This window comes from Onychomys torridus, chromosome 2, assembly GCF_903995425.1.
Source record: "Onychomys torridus chromosome 2, mOncTor1.1, whole genome shotgun sequence".
Taxonomy (NCBI): domain Eukaryota; kingdom Metazoa; phylum Chordata; class Mammalia; order Rodentia; family Cricetidae; genus Onychomys; species Onychomys torridus.
In genome coordinates, this window is record NC_050444.1 from 1,719,136 (window position 1) to 1,737,274 (window position 18,139).

The 18,139-nt window shown below is 37.8% G+C and overlaps 1 protein-coding gene across 5 annotated transcripts in view; it reads right to left on the reverse strand.

Annotated features, from left to right (window-relative positions):
* Positions 1-18,139, reverse strand: part of LOC118577749 (suppression of tumorigenicity 18 protein) — a 157,752-nt gene that overhangs the window by 103,000 nt on the left and 36,613 nt on the right. Inside the window, exons 1-3 of one of the 5 annotated variants that reach the window (XM_036178387.1) lie at positions 8,881-8,926; positions 4,939-5,040; positions 844-886 (exon numbers count right to left, since the gene is read on the reverse strand). The gene's annotated coding sequence lies outside the window, so the exon portion shown is untranslated. Of the gene's footprint in view, positions 1-843; positions 887-4,918; positions 5,041-8,880; positions 8,927-17,188; positions 17,248-17,997; positions 18,057-18,139 lie in introns of those variants that run through there. The other 4 variants (XM_036178388.1, XM_036178392.1, XM_036178389.1 and 1 more) reach the window with 4 other exon arrangements.

The window sequence follows — 18,139 nt, forward strand, 5'->3', positions numbered from 1 at the left end:
AATCTTAGACTATCAATTTTGGCCTCTCAAGAATTTTTTTCATTCAGAAACAGAATAGTCCTTCTAGGATTTATATTACTGGCTGTAAAATATATCCTACCTATTGGTTGGTTTATTCTATTATTTCTCTTTCATTTCATTGACAAATATTTACAAACTTATTAGCTTTAAAATACAAATCTATTATTACTCTATAGTTGTGGAGGCATGGGGTCTTCTTATGGTCTCATCAGTGTGAAGCAAAGTCAGGCTGCACTGTGAGGGATAACCTAATTTGTCACTCAGCTGGCTTGGTAAGTCCAGTTCCTCATTCTTGACAACATGGAGCCTCTGAATGACACTGCAAATCATTCCTGCCTCGAGGCACTGACACCTTTCTTGACGATGTCCCCTTCCTCTTCAGAGCTGGAAAGGGTGGTTTTGTTGAGTCATTGTCCAACTTTAGCTCCCTGACTCATTGTACTGTCCTTTTTGTAAGAAACATTGGTAGTTGTCCATTCCTTCATAGTCTGTGATAGTCTTCCCGTCTCACAGTTCTTAACTGACTCATATACCCTTTGTTATACAGTAACACATTCACCAATTTCAGACACACCTTTGGGAGGGAGGCAATCATCCTGTGCATCACAATCTCTAGTTACCTACAGGAATTCTTAATATTTCAGTACTAGTGCCCCTCATTATCATACATATGATGTCACAAATTTCGGTACCAATATTAAGAAATACCAACATCTTTATTGGTTCTCTAAAATCAAGTTTCTTACCTTGTTTATATTTGAAGACATTAACATTGGAGAGGTATTTTTGAGGGAATTTTAATTTTAAATAGGCATCACTTACCTTCCCTAGCAGCTATTGAATTTGAACCAGAGAGTTGCCATTGCTACAGATAGAAGCATCATCAGAGAAAACATGGAAAAAAGAAAAGAGAAAAGTTAATTAAATATCAATTATCTACAGTTTATTAACTGCATAAAACAATATTTTAGAACAGTGGTTCTAAACCTGTGGGTCATGACTCTGAAAACCTCTATCTCCAGAAATATTTACCTTACAATTAATAACAGTAGCAGAATTACAGTTATGAAGCAGCAAAGAATTTTATGGTTGGGGGTCACCACAGCATGAGGAGCTGTATTAAAGTGTAGCAGCATTAGGAAGGTTGAGAACCACTGACTTAGAGTAATATGCAAATTGTGCACAAGAATATGAGTCTGAGTAGTACAACATTTAATAGCCAGAGATATTATTTTAAAGACTATCCTACAACAAGGAAAACAGGTGTCTACTATTAAGAGAAAACATTGTTTGGATTTGAGACCTTTACACATAAGTACTTTTGAGAACCTTTTCTAGGGACACACCTGAGAGAGAAAATGAATTATCAAAGATAGTCTTTTAAAAAAAGAATCAGTGGTTTAACACTAATTTCTAATCAGATCCTACAGAAAGGAACAGCCCGCATGGCAGCTGTACTTTTCCCAGGGTTAATTACCTTTCACTGCTCTCTACTAATGAGTCAGCTGTTCCTGCCACCACACACTACCCTAGTTCATCTGGAGCTGGAGCTGTGGACAAACACGGGAGTGACAGACCTATTTACATATGGGGGTGTTGTAAAGATTTCAAAAGGATTTTTTAAAATCCTTTCCTGCTCATATGTTTCCATGCTAAAATAATTTTTGACAAATAAGGTTTTATTTGATCAATGACTTTTTTGGCTAGAAACATGGTTTATCACTGATAAATACATAATGGTAAAAGCCTTGGAAGGGGTGAACTTCACTGCACCCTCAAAGGCTTGGTTTCAGTTGTTCTTTAGTGCCACAGCATGTCAAAACCCACTGTAATCAAAGACAAATAACCTCTGATTTTTGCAGTTTCCTTCACTTATAAAAGGTTCCCTTAAAGTAGTTATGTTACTGAAAATCAAATTCAACAGTAGAAGAAGAGATTAAGAGAAAAAGATGCCTGATACAGCTTTATAACTGCAAAGTAAATTCAAAAATTAAAAGACTTGAAAATAGTGTCTTTATATCAAGATCATTGTTGTATTCTACATCATTGCTACACGGAACACATATGCACGTTATGCACATACATATATGTGTGTATGTATACATATACCTACAAGCTATAGCTGACTTACTACCTATGCCACAGCTCTTTTAACCAAATTACAGCTCTCTTTCCATCACATAGTGTAGAAACAGTGTGCCCTTATAAACTTTGAACAGGTTAGTAAAGAAGTTTATAAATCTCTTCTGCCCTTTCAATCTGGAGAAAGCTGAAGGGCTAGACAAACAATAAAGTAGCAGGGAGCTCTACTTGAACATATCCCAAATGCCTCTGAATGAAAGATCCTCTGCTTCTGGAAAGTTCCGGACTCTAAATCCTAAATTCTAGATCAATGACTCTTGGGCTTTCATACATATGGGGACCACCTAGGCATCTTGCTAATAGGCAGGATCTCAAGTAGACACGGCAGGGTATATTGCGACATGCTCACACAGCACAATGTGCTCCTGTTGGTCCATAGGCTATACTGATAGCAAAGTAACGGGGCAGTGGTCCTTAAGTAATAGCCTGAATCAGAGTTATGCAGAGGCTTGATGTAGCTCAGAAGACTGGTTCCATAGTTAAAGAGGGGGATCTGATCTGAGAACATGTGTTGATAATGTTGATCATTGGAGACTGCACTTTGTAAACCAATAGCCTTAACTATTCATTACTAAACACACTAAAGAGTCCCCAAATCCAAAGGCTAACAAATGCCCATATGGGACAGACAAGCATGTCCTCCTTATTTCAGATACATTTGTTTGCTCTAGCATTAATACCTCATAATATAAAGGAATAGATACAAACTGAATGTTCTGTCCGAACAGAACAGATGCACATCCTGAAAAATAATTTATAGACTATTGAACTTGTTCTTCCCTTCAGATGAAGCTATTCATATCAAGAAATAAATAGCAACTATGTGCTTCATTACAGGTGTGATTATCAAATGTAAGCTCACATATGACAAATCGAAGACTTTGTACAATATTTAAATTTTCAAAAAGTAAATAAAATATGGGAATAGATTAATTACAAATTATAAAATAAAGACAAATTAAAATGTCAAGTAATGATACAAATTCCTCAAGACATTCAGTGTTAGCAGCCTAGTAAATTCCTCTAAATGGAATAGTGTATGTCTGATACACACTCTCATGACAAGTGTTCTATATTTATTACCACTATTTTGAAGGACACATTGTACTACAGACCTCTTGGAGCATGGAAAAACCTGTTTTTCGAATTGCCCTTCATATATATAGCTCAGTGTCAGATCCCTGACCAGGGCATTTTGCAACACTGTTAGAAAGAGAGGATTAATAAAAGAAATGAGAGTGAAACATCTTCCTGGTGTGTTTTAGTAAGAACATGGAGAGTGGTTCTCAAAACAGCAGGCTGTCACTAAGCAGAAGCCAGGTGCTTTAGTGTTGATCTCTATAGGACAGGGAAGATTGTCCTGGACATGAATTTATATACCAGAACTCCAATAAAGTTCAGAGAATAGGGCTCCATGCATGTGGGTTCAGTAAACACATGAGAAAGATTTTACAGGAATCAATGTTCCTTCTGAGTTATTTGTCTCTGCTGTCCTACAGAAAGGATGGACAATGCCAGTCTCATCTAAGTAGAAGAGTACAATAATATCACAAATAATAAATTCACTTAATATCTGTGTAAGAAATGGTCTGAGTATAGAATCGCATTATTTAGGCAAGCCATTAACTGATACACTGAAACCTTCTGTCAACACCTATTCTCCTGGAGAAGAGAAGCCAGGCAAACTCAAGTCTTCTGCAAATGGAAGGTATACATGTTCTGCCATTCTCATAGGGAAGATAATCCTGTCATTCAAGTCAAAGTGACAAATAAAGATCTTTGAGATGCAGGTGTTGAATTCACTTATTGAAGACTTAGGAGAACAATCTGACTGGTTTGATAAAAACTAGGCCCCAAAAGTACAAACACCAAGTTACAAAGTTTGAGAGAAAACCCAAATGAACATATTTTAGTCATGTCATTTTTTTTTAAAGGAGGTGCAGGAATAAAGTTCATTAAAACTATGGAAACCCTGTCCTTAAAATATAATTTATGCAATGTGCTTTCATAATGCTACAAATTTTTAATGCAGATAATATCAGCATGGACTGAAAGTACAAAGGAATACGAACTGATGCCCCACTTTATATGGCTTTTAAGAATTATAGTGAATCTGACTATAAAAATGTGATCATTTGAACATGCAGGTTTGCTGTTTCATGTGATGGCTCAAAGGTCAGTCCAGCTCAATTCATGCTCGTTGTATTTTTTATCCAATTTCATCACTAACCAACAGACCTTTGCTGAATCAGCGTAGTTAGTGCTGGTAGATACCAAAGGAATCTTACCTTCTTCATTTCTTTTTTAAAAATATTTATTTTATTGATATTGACAAATTAGAATTATATACATTTATTTGTATAAAGTGGAATTATCTTATCAAATCAATTTAATTTACATACCTACACAACCCCAAATATTTATCAGTTATCCATCTACTCTAAGAAATATTGAAGCTTTGGACATCTCCCCTTCTATTTCATCTCTAACATAAACACTATTCAGCTATCTGATTCTGTGTGTTTACTTTTTCTTGGTTTTCTATCACATGTAAGCTTGCAGAAATAAAATGCCTCCAATCTATGGAATCCCTGCTCTTAAATATCTAATATATATGATGTGTTTTCTAAGTTGACAAGAATGCTCATAAACAAAGCACCTTTCTTGAGTTAGGTAGAAAGCCTTTCTTTCTTCTCCCTAACTCTTTCCTTTCCCTATTCCACTCACAGCTCTGTGTCCCTGTGAGAAGCCTCACCTGCCCTCTCCCAGCCCCACCTGCTCTTCTCAGACTCCTGTGAGCAAGAATGAGTGACTCCACCTCTCTTCCACAAGCAGATGTCCAGCCAGACTGATGTCATTTGAATGAGGACCAGCCTGCTAATTAATAAGAAGACTCATATTAAGACCACTTTCTCTGTGGTATGTATGTTAGGAAAATAATGTATTAAATTAATGCATTAAATATTTATAGAAAAAACATGTAAGCTCCCACAGCATGTGCAAAAGTGGTGAGCATAAAAGTATACATTAAGACTCCATAATGTGATGAATAAATGCACAGTTCAAGTTAATTATCTTGTTCTATTGATGTTATACCTGAAAGGAAAGAGGATCTTTTTAGTTTTTGTTTATTTGTTTTGAGATATCTCACTGTTTAACCCAGCCTAGAATTCACTATGTAATCTACCCTGGCCTCAAACTCATAACAATTTTTCTGTCTTAGACTCTTGAGTGTTGGGAAAGAATATTATGAACAATTTATTAATAAACTGATATCTACTTTACAAACAAACAGAAGCAGGGTCTGTTAAGATGACTTGACAGGTAAAATGCTTGCCATGCAAGTATGAGGACCTGAGTTTTGATCCTCAGTTTACGTGAGAGCTCAGCACAGTCAAATGTGCCCGACATCCTATACTTTAGAGGCAGAGACTGGCATATCTTGGAGGCTCACTCACTCACTAGTACTGGTCAGCTAGACAAAACAATGAGCTCCAGGTTCAGTAAGTTACAATGTCTCAAAAAATAAAGTAGAGAGTGACAGGAGAAGACATCCAATCTCAACCTCAGGGTTGAAAATGTGCAGGCATGAGTGAGTGTTCCACACCATACATCATGTACACACATGCATCTCTCTCTCTCTCTCTCTCTCTCTCTCTCTCTCTCTCTCTCTCTCTCTCTCACACTCACACACACACACACACACACACACACACACACACACACACGCAGAGGGATGAAAACAAAAAGATAAACGTATGCATAACACCACTGTATTTTTCACTTCACAAAACTACTAGCTTGGATACATAGGGGAAAAAAGTCACATTTAAGGATTGTCACAGTTAAGCCAGTCATATTAAACTGGAAGAGTGACTGCATTTTTGAATGCCTCAGAGAACTAAATTGGGCACTTCTAGAAAAACAAGAAGGTAAAACAAAAGGACAATAGAGAAAGACATTTTTTTTTTTACACAAACATACAAATGGACTTACTTCAGCACACTGATTCCAAGTGAGATAATGGTGGTTTCTAGTCTCATGCAAACCAGTTATCTCAGGCACTGGACTAAACTCCTCAGGAATTGACACTGTTTATAGTTTATGGTGAATGAACTTACTATACTGTAAGAATTCCTATATAAAACCTCCCCTGGCATTACCATTCTTCATGCTGGATTTCTCTGGCTAAGAGGCAGTTGGAGTCTATCAACTACATGTCTTTTACCAAATCCTAATCCTAGAATAGGGTCACTGAGGGAGGTGAACTTTAGTGGTTGAATGAGACCATAGATTGGAAGGGATGTAATATTGAAAGCCGCTGGTAGGGAAAGTTCATGAGAATATACAGCAGTGACAACTAGAGTTCAGAAGGTCGACCTATCAGAACTAAGGGTTCTGTTTGAGGAAACCATGATGCAAGGTGTTATGGAATTACTGCCTTTTGAATGAACTGGCTGTCTCTTGTTGTATACTTCTTGTGCAATAACAGCTATGATTCTCCCCATTTACCATGCATTTCCATGTTATGTGTACATGTAATCTCACAACTGCATCTCAATCTTGGGCACAACTTTCCCTATACATTTGGGGTAATTGGACAACTGTCCCCAGCTGTGTTTATTTTTCATTAACATATATCTGGCCAGGGCCATTCTCCAGACAAAAGTATTTCAGCAAAGATACCTTTTTCCAAGGACAAATGCAGAGAAATAAACATTAGCTCATCTCACCCAGAGATAGAGAAAAGAACCACTAACAATTAAATTCTCAACCCCTTACCTTCACCCTGGGTTATTTACACAAGACCTTAAACTTAAAAGATTTACTACTCACATTCCTGGAATGATATTGTAGCCATTTGCTAGATACTGAGTTAAGGCAGTTACTTCCCACTGACTCAAGGAGATTGCCTACAAGGCCAGGCAGGCAATAGGTGCCAATCTTCTTTCTTGTGCAAATTAAGTTTTTATTCCTCCTCAGCCAGGTGCTATTCCTAGATTTTCTCCTCAGCAATTACTCTGAGTGAAAGTGCTTTTACTAACCAAATACTACAGGCTCTAACATAGGTTGCTTAGCCACCCAGCATATGTCCCCTTCCCTATCAGAAAGCAGCTGCAGCTGGGCCGAGTGGGAAAAGCGGCATCAAAGACAGTTTACTTTCTTGTGCCTTACTGACCCCTAACATTTTACCTAGCCATTTCTAGATTATAGTTTGAGCACATTAATTCCCTAATTGATTTTAGCCTTTAGTTGACCCTACCAGAAAACTCCTCTTTAGTCACTCCCCTTTTGGGTTGTAATTGGAAGCTGACAATTAATTGCTTTATGAGTGGGTCCTTATCACCTCTCTCTGAAACCCTGAAAACATCAAGCCTTGCATTGCTTTACTAAAGAATTACTGTGTGGGTATATATACTGGTTCTCTGAGAGCACTGGGAGAAGAGGATTGATGGAGAAGAACAAAGATGAGGATGGAAGGAACTAGGTAGAGTGATGAGAGAAGAGCAGGAGGACCGAGAGCAGGAGGACCGAGAGCAGGAGGACTGAGAGCAGGAGGACCGAGAGCAGGAGGACTGAGAGCAGGAGGACCGAGAGCAGGAGGACTGAGAGCAGGAGGACCGAGAGCAGGAGGACTGAGAGCAGGAGGACTGAGAGCAGGAGGACCGAGAGCAGGAGGACCGAGAGCAGGAGGACCGAGAGCAGGAGGACTGAGAGCAGGAGGACCGAGAGCAGGAGGACCGAGAGCAGGAGGATTGAGAGCAGGACTGAGAGCAGGAGGACCGAGAGCAGGAAGACTGAGAACAAGAGGAGGACTGAGAGCAGGAGGACCAAGAGCAGGAGGACCGAGAGCAGGAGGATTGAGAGCAGGACTGAGAGCAGGAGGACCGAGAGCAGGAGGACTGAAAGCAGGAGGACTGAGAGCAGGAGGATTGAGAGCAGGAGGACTGAGAGCAGGAGGACTGAGAGCAGGAGGACCAGGAGCAGGAGGGCCGAGAGCAGGAGAACTGAGAACAGGAGGAGGACTGAGAGCAGGAGGACCAGGAGCAGGAGGGCCGAGAGCAGGAGAACTGAGAACAGGAGGAGGACTGAGAGCAGGAGGACTGAGAGCAGGAGGACTGAGAGCAGGAGGACTGAGAGCAGGAGGACTGAGAGCAGGAGGACTGAGAGCAGGAGGACTGAGAGGAGCTAAGTAAGAGAGCAGAAAAGAAACTGTACAGATAAAATCACCATAGAAGAATAAAGTGAATGGACTAAAGAACTCAGTGTGCTTAGATTCAATGAATATCCCTCAGATTAGAATCCTCACCTGGTTGGTAGACTTTTCTGCGGACCCTGGGAGCAAACAATATAGGCTGGACCTAATATTGTTTGCATTAATGTAAGAAAATTTACCAGTAGTAAACAGTACAGTGGAATGTAGTAGGAGTCACAAAACCAGTATGCTGGAAAAGACTTCGTAAGTGAGCATCATGATGACTGGAAACTGTGAACCCTGGCCTGAGGCAACAAAGTTAGAATGAGGATGTTCTTTGGCTGTAACAATAGCCTAATGTAGTATCTAAACCTAGCACGTGTATTCTATGGTCTCGGAGATATATTTAATCTCCCTACCTTTCACATTTCCTGTGGACAATAACAGAAACTTTCTCTAGAATAGTGAGTACTGCATGAGCCATACAGCACAAAAAGCCACAGTGCACTGCAAACACTCACCAGACACCAGGACCATGGAGACCAGTTCAGTTCAGAACTCCAGGATAGTTACTAAGTGGAGTCCACAGCAGCTCCAGGTTGCCACAGTGTTGATGAGGGGCATTAAATCTTTGGAGATGTTCTTCAAGCGAACAAGAGACAGAAAAAAGGATATGGAAGAGAGAGAAAAGAAAGGAGGAGGGATATTGAAAATAAAAGGGGATAAATGTGATAAACGTACACTATTATGCATGTGCAGTAATGTCATAATGAAACTGCTTACTTAATAAAGTGATGTAGACTAATTAAACAAAGTAGAAAAGTGGATATGAACATAGGAAATTCATTAATACTCATTCAAAGATATTTACTGGTTGTTCCTATTCTGTTCTAGAGACTGATATAAATGCTGCACACACAGCTATATCAATCAGAAATTATCCACTATTTCACCATTAAAATGGAATTGTAGCAGAGAAAACCTACAAATTTTCTAGTTCATCAGTATCTCAGAACTCCTGGGGACTGGCATCTTGCTCCAAGGTCCAGGTTCTCCACTGTGGAAGTCTGTAGTATCATGGGAGGGTGATAGAGATGCAGAAAAGGACAGTACTGAAACTATGTTCCCACTGAGGAGCAGATCCAAAACCAGAGTAAATACACACACAGTACAGATTAAAGTAGGTAATAAGTGCTATAGAAAAATAATGTCAGGTAGAGTGTAGGAGCCATTTACATCAAGGGATCAAATTAAGCTTTGTTGATTTGAGACAGTAAAAGCCATATGCATCAGGGCTGGGGAGATGGCTCAGTCAGTGAAACGTTTGCTGTTCAAGCATGAGATCCTGAAATCAAAGCCTAGAACCCATGTTTAAAAACAAACAAACAAACAACAGGGTATGACAGTGTGCTTGTTATCTCAATGCTGGGGATGTTGGAGCAGGCAGGATATCTGTGGCAGCCTGCTTACTGAACACCAGGTCAGCTAGAGATCCTGTTTCAAAATAATAAGGTGGATGGCACTTGAAGAATGACACCCAACTTCTCTTCTGGACTCACAGGCATATGTACACATACTCACACACACTTCACACTTTCTGTGCCCCCTACACAAAGAGAGAGAGATCTATGTGTCAGTGTATAAACATCTACAGTCCACGTATCTATAATATATTGTAAATGATTATAACCCAATAACAAAAAGCAGCCCAATTAGACCTGGCCAAAGGGGGACAAGAAAGGATAGAAGAAAGTAAATTATTAAGTGGATGTATGCCTTAATTGCATGATATGCAATTAAGATATAATAGTAGTTATAATTAAAATTTTTGTTAAATGGAGAAAAGATTTGTACAGACATTTTCCCAAATACAATATGCAAGTGACATAACAAGCACAGAAAGTGACACTCAGCATCATTAGCCACAGAGAAACACACTTGAGACCAAAATGAGATGTCATTTTACACCCATACGGGTTGAAAAAAATTAAAAGAAAAGGTCACAAACCCTGGCAAGGCCGTGAAGAAGAGTGTACATTGCTGGTAAGAACATAGAATGGCCCAAGCACACCAGAAAACACCTAGAATCACCTCAAATAGTCCAACACTGTCACTCTAATCTGGCAATATAACTACAAGCTACATGCATGAGAATAAAAAACATAGCCGCACAAATTATATAAGTGTCTTCATGGCATAATTCACAATTACCAACATGTAGACACAACCCATGTAGATATAACCCAAAATTCTATCAAACAATGAACAAAAATGGAAAATACAAGCAAGTGAAATACTGATATATACTAAAATAGGGACAAGCCTTGAAAATATTGTTAAATGAAAGAAATCGGGCACAAAACCCACAAATTGTGTGATTTCAATTACATGAAATGTTTAGAAGGCACATCTCTACAGATATACAAAGTAGAATGCTGGCTGTCTAGAACTAGAAGACAAGGTTGGAGAGGATGCTAAATGAAAAGGAGGAAGGTTTGGAGGAAAATAAAAATATTCTAAAATGATCATTGGCGATGGAGGCAGAACTTAGTACAGACTGAACACTACCAAACTCACTGTAAATGAGTAAAATGTGTAGTATGTAAACTAGATCTGGTCTGTTTATCAGCTGGTAAAGCCATATAGACCATTTAAGAAGTTTGCATTGTATTTTATGCATGATGGGAAGACATTAAGCAGCTCTGAACAGACTAGGAGTCAGGAGAGCCAGCTTCTAGACGAGAAGTAAGCAGGACATGAGGAGATGGACTGGAGCTGATGTTAACTATGAAGAGAAAACTAGCAAAACTTTTGTTTTGTCTCCAGTACAAAACAAAAGTACTAGGTTGAATACACTGAAGAGCTACAAGGTATCTGCTGCCTGCTAGATTCTAGTTCCTCTCTGGCCACTTCCCTCCACAGACACATGCTCTGGAGAAAAACCAGTCTCATCTTCTTCTACTCCTTCCTACAGATGGCCGCAGCTTAAAGAACAGTAAGCAAAGTGGACATTGCTTTAACCCACTAACTGCCTGCATCTTTTATAATAGCTTACTTTCCAGAGGACACTCCCAAGCTCTTCTGGGTCTCTAGGTCTCTCTTGGTAGGTAGAAGCCTTAATTTTTAATCTCACTATATAAATGATGTAAGTAATAAAAGCTGACATGCTAAAGGGCCTCACAGTTGAAGATTTGCATTTCACATTGGGTCAACAAAGCTGTGCAGTTTTGCATTGGTCCACACTGCCTGATGCAGCTCATCCTTACTACATATCTCCCTGAATCTGTGCCTTCTTCTCTAAGAGTGGGTTCTCAAGATAGTCTCTTGCATTTGTGTTCTGCTTCCTCCACTTTCCAATTCTTATCATTCTGCTGCCTCTCCACATATACTCCTCTCTCCTATACTGCTGTCTCTGCTCCTCAGAGTCAAACCTACTGAAACACCCAGAAACTTTCTTCTTCTTACCTAACTTTTCCCACATACAGACATCTGGCTTCCAACCCAATTCCATTGACACTGCTCTGATTGTTGTCACCAGTGACTTTCTTTCTGACAGGACTAACGGTGGGTTATCAGTCATTTTTTGAGCAGTTAACATTATTGTCCAGCTAATGAAAACATGTCTATATCTCACCTTCTAACAGCGAGTTTTTCTGCAGCCTTCTCTAGATTCGTCCCTTGTTAAGTCCTCTTTTCTCCATTTTCTCATTTGTAGTTGATCCTCCAGTTCCAATTTGGGCTCTTTTCTTATTGTCAATATTCTACTTAAGAACCACATTCAAATGTCCATTTTCCATCCTGGATCTTAATCTTGACCTTCATCCACTCACCGTCAGTACCAGTTGTCAGAAATGTAATACTCCCTGAAGAACCCAACATCGTTCCCTCTGAACAACTCTTCCTTCTGAATATGCTGTCTTGATTTATCATTCACATGGTTGTCCAAGACAGATGGCTGTCATTTCTACTTTGTGTGTGGTTCCTAAGATCAAATCCCCATTGTCCAGATGATAGATGCATGGTGTACATTTACATATTCCTGTAGTACTAACTTATTAATCTCTTCTAGTTCTCAAATCCTGAGCTTGCCTTCTACACAATACAAGTATTCTGCTCTCCACTCATTCTTCCTGCCTGGCTGTGAGCACTGTGAATCCTCAGGTACTAGCCTCACTGCTTAACAAAGTTAGTGGAACATAACAGGTTCTCAGCCAGTCTATTGAATGTATAGATCCAACATTGTTTAAGAGCTTTCTCTACAAGAGCTTCTGTGATGCCACCTCTGAGCAACAGCATGGTCTCTGCTAAGAGCCACTCTGTTCTATACGCTGTAGCGTCATCTTTTAAAGGATGGGTAGAACAGGCTGTTCCTGGGCCCTATACTTTAAGGCTAAGAGTCTGAGTGGAACTATACCTGGCTATAAGTTTTTTCAATAAACCCACTGTCATATCAATACCAATCTGTTTGTATCACTTTGCCCTATGCTGACTCATGTGTGCTCAGAGTCATGGGCCTAGGCTTGTGTTCATTCTCTACACTTTAGAAACCTAGGCACACAAACATTTCTTAGTCAACCAATTATTTAAAACTCAAGCAATCTTTTACTATTTGTTTTTGATGTTTACATTGTTATTTATCTTCCTCGGCATTTAGTAAATACTACAAACAAATTACTTAAAATCATATCCAGTTGAAATAATATATTAAAACTCGGGGCACTTGATCAGCATCTATCTAAGATTTACAATACCATAATTGATACAATTCTTTCATAAGTTATTTCTTCTCTGAAGAAACATTTAAGCAATTCTTAGTAATGTTCTGAGTTTCTTTGGTAGGCAATAAGAAGAACAAACAGCTTTAAAGATAGTTTATCTTCTAAGGGATTTTTGTCAAACCTTGTTGTCTTTTTATTTGTTGCTATACTTTCAGCATATCATTTTTAAAAGATTAAAAAGTACCCTAGGTTAATTCTGTAATAGTTTAAGAAAACTATATGATTAAGTCACAAGCTAATTAAGATTAGTACAAAAGCAAAGACTGTGATGTGTCCACGTATGCTGTAAACTGTAGTCTAGGGTTTCAAACATTTGTCTAGAAGAGTGAAATTTTCTTTCAAGTCAAACTTAATGAAATCTCATAGAAAAAACTTGAAAGCATAGCATGTGATACATCTCTTCACAGTGTCACAGTGCCTTGGCCTCAGCTGGGTTCTGCTCTTGCAGCCATGCATGGAGTCATGGCTGTGCATGGCCTCTCACCAGTGCAGTTTTCTCACCTCCAGGTAGGGGAGGAGAACTGATTTTGTGCTATTGACTGTTGATCTGGTGTGGTAGTTGTGAGAATTTACAGACATAAAACACTTTGCTTGTTAGTTAGCTTTATGTCAGTGTGATATAAGTAACAAAATACACAGAGTTGGAATTCAGTTATCAGATGCTTCTGAGCATTTGTGTTTATCTCACAGAGCTGAGAGTTTTCAGTGTGAGACCAAGCATTAAACTCTTATTCTAATATTTAGGTTAGACATAAAGTTCACATGGTTCATAAACAGGCATTTTTCTGTCAGGGTTAATTGGCATGGTAAATATCCATTTGCGAAGTTTCATGAGTGCTTATGTTGTCTTTAAATTATTTTTCAAATTCATGTTTTAATTATAAATTGTTTACAGTTACAGAATTTGGGGGACCAAAAGGACTACAGAGGCCACCCTTAAAGTAACAGATATTGACAACAAGGAAAATAAAGCAGCTTGTCAGGTCACCTCATCTGATTTATTCCATGTGTTAGTTATATTTAAGTATAATAGAACCCAGATATACCTAGGACCCAGCATTATTTGACAACTCACTGCTGACACTATCTCAGAGACCAGTATACATGGGGAACTATTAAGAGCATGGGCTCAAGTTTTCTTTCCTCTAGTGACATGAGAAGCACCTCATGATTCAGTCTCCATTGCTTCCTCTGTAAAGACAGGCATGGTTATTCTGAGTAATAAATGAAGCTGCCCATTAAAGAACTCAGCACAGAAGTTGGCTCAAACCAAGTATCTGGTGGCTGTGGAAGGTTATTATTGTTAATGTATAGTTAAGCCATATACTTCACTATTGCCATGAAGAAACTACCTGTGCAATACTAGTATTAGAAATTCTCTTCCTTATTTTCAAAATTCTAAAAAATAATTTTCTGGATGATTTCATGGTGTGTGGCAAGAAAGAGAAACTGACAAACACATTGGCTGTGTATGTGCTTGCTTCTGTTATCTGATAAAGCCAAGTCCTGGACTGCTATGGCTTCTTCAAGTTCCCTTATGCTGACTTGCACTCTGCTGAGATTTGTCTGTGTGCAAAGCTAGACCATTGGAGTATTAAAGATTATAACAACAGATTATGGAAGAAATACTCCCACAGAAGTAAGTGACTCAGGCATGGAAGCCCACCAAGCTTCAAGTGTTTATAGTTGAAGAAAAGGATCACATAAGACTCCTACCATGTTAAATATGACCAGTGCATGATTTCACACCAAAACAACATAGTCAAAATGCTTAGAAATGTGGTCTTTTAACCAAAGACTGATGTCAAAATGTGTAAGTTATTTTACAACCCAAAATCTTAGGCTGTAAGGTTATTTAACTGAATATTTTCAGAAAAATAAAAATGAATACCCCATAATTTAGATACACTGGGTGAAATATATTGAATTTATCTGTTAAGACCAACTTAAGAAATGTCTGGAAGTCTTTGGGGCATGTTCTTTTTGGTTAGGCTTGAAACCTGTCTTTTGGAAGAGTAATGACGGAGCTTTAATCCCTAGGAAAAAATTTCCAAATTTCATCATAGAAACTAGGATAATCTTTCATGAAGTCAGAAAAAAAAGGGAAAATAACTTCTTCCCCTACTATTGAAAATAACCACCAATGCAACTCAGTCCCCATTCTTTCATTTCCCCAGGTCTGACATTCTGCAGATGACCGCCCTTATTTGTCCCTACATGTTTTCCAAAATATAAAAGTGAAATAGAGTCCCAAGGGCACTGTACTTGAAAGGTTATGAGAGTTAGAGAATTTTAACCATGCCTGCCAAATCAGCAGATGGCTTGTGATTATAATTATATGCATCAATAAAACGAATAATCTTTACAAAATTTGAATTTCTGCTAAAGGAAGGGATTTAGTAAGCAGATGCAACAGAATGCATTTCCTTAACCCTTTTGGGAGACACTGGTATCTCTCACCCACACGAAAGCACCAAGGGCTCTGTGTGTTGCAGGTTGTATGCTCAAATTAGTGTCCTCTTTCTGGAGCAGTCACAATGTCAGCCTCAATCTTTTCCTGATTTCATTTTCTTCAGAGCATATTTCATCCTCATCTTTTTTACCCCACACAATAGTCTTAGGACTAATTCTCCACAACTGTTTGATATTTGAAGGAGAAAAAGGTAAAAGAAGTAAATACTTCCATTGAAATACATAGCAATTCTATCACAGAAACAACAAGCAAACAAAATGTCTTTCTAATTGATGATCATTTACAAATCAGCCTTTCAATAGCAAAATTGCTCTCTCTGTTTTCATATTCTTTTTTATTTATATTCTAGGAAAGAAATGATGTTTATTACTTTTAAACAATTAACCATTTCAGTTTAGTCTGGTTCTGCATAATAATGTAAACAATGGTAGCTAAGTTTGGTTCAGGTCAAGCATGAATTTACTCACATAGATACTGAACATGTATGTGACACATTTAAAAAAAAAAAAAGAGGAGGTAGGTTTTCCAAACAGGCATTTAGCATGTTTTCTGCATGAAGAAAACCTCAGAACCTAGAAAATTAAACTATGCAACTTTAGAGTTGTAAGACATCTGGAAAATACACCACAAAAATTCATACTTTGTTTTTATGAAATTGTATTATCAATGACTGTTTTTCATGAAATAGCCAAGTGCAGTTCCTCAATAGACTAGTACCAATTAACATATTTATCATCAGCGAAATAGAACTATATTAAAGAGGTTTTAGCAAACATGGGCAGATATCTCTAGCAACTTTGTATTTATACAGTATAAATCAAATAAATTATCACAATTTCAAACCTATTCTATTATAAAATTTAGATATATATAAAATATAAATAATAATTTAAAGACACAATGCACTAGCATTTTTTTGTGAGTCAACAATAATCTTGTATAGGCATAGGATATATGGAATCAGAAAATTCTCCCATAGGCACAGGTTATATGGAATTGGAAAATTTTTCCTTATCAACAACATTCTCCCCAAAATGGAAACTTCACTTTTTTTCTGAAAGGTTCATAGATTTGTTGCAACATTTGACAAAATAATATTCAAATTGTAATGCCATCTAGGTATCTCTTAGAGGTCACCAGTATGGAATTTTATCTAATATTATAAAACACTCAGCAATAAATGAAGCTCAGGTATCATTATATAGATAAAGTAAAGTACTTTTCAATAATTATAGCTTTGAAGAAAGAAGATTTATACTTAATTCAAGGGTTAAGTGAAAAGAAATAATGTAAGCTAAAATATAGATAAATCCTAGTGGCACAGAAATTAAAATCATTAATAAAAATCTTATGAATAAGATTAAATTATAATCTCAACAGTTAAGGAACTTTGCTCTAATTACTTAAATTATAGACGTTTCACTTTAAATTTAAATATTAATAAATATTTCTTACAGGAAGTTTATGTTTAAATACAACAGAATTCTAATATGCTTTTCTGAAAGTTACTAAACAACCATATAAAAAGTCAATTTAGCTGCCTATGCTTATCATACACTTACAGTCTAAGTACATTACCTTAGATTGGTATGCGCACAGAGGCACACAACATGGAGTTGACACAGTCCTTCAAAGAATCTCACAGAACTGGGGCCTCTTAAAGTGAAGAGAGGACAAGGTTCTACACTGTGGGAGAGAGCAGGAACTGTGATGTGGCCTAGTGTGGCATCCACTTGCTGTGTGAACCTCAAGCAGAAGTTCAAAACTGCAAGCGTGAAGTACCAGGGACATTTTATACCTTATCTTGTTTAGTTTTTATATAACACTTTTGTTCTACTACTATCCTGGTCCCCATTAAACAGACCAGGAAACTGAGGCTAAAAAAGTTAAACTAGCCAGAGTAACATACTGAGTGGAAGAACCAGGTTTCAAACACATGATTCTCTGCGCAACAGCTGCCCTTTCTCCAGGAAATGCTGGCTGTTGCTCTTAGTATATTCCTGGGGGTAGCAAAGAGCTCTACATTACTCACAGCATATACTAAAATCTTTTGACCAAACAGTTTTAAGACACATTTGTTAACTAGTAAAAGTTCATTAAAACAAAGTTTCTTTCTCTCAACACAAACTCTTTAAATTTTTAAATTTCTTTAAAGAAAGGAGTTATCCAACACTAATACTACTTCCTTAACTACAACTTGGAAAATCTTTAAAATACTGGTGGAAGTAAATTCACATAAGACAAAAGCAGTGAGTTATGCCCTCTGATCCTGATTATAGCACAGTCCTTATTTGCTTTGAACAATGAAATTTACATTTCTGTAAAAAAAAAAACCAAACAAACAAACAAAAAAACTATTTTGTTTCATCTGCAGAGAAGCAACTTACAGACTTCAGTCAAGTTTGCCATGCTCTGCTGCACCAGTGACGATGGGAGTGAAACAGCTATGCCAACCAAAGGACTGCATGCTTTCTGAAACATTCACTCTTGTATTAACAGGACAAGCACTCGTAACTATGGAAAAGGAAA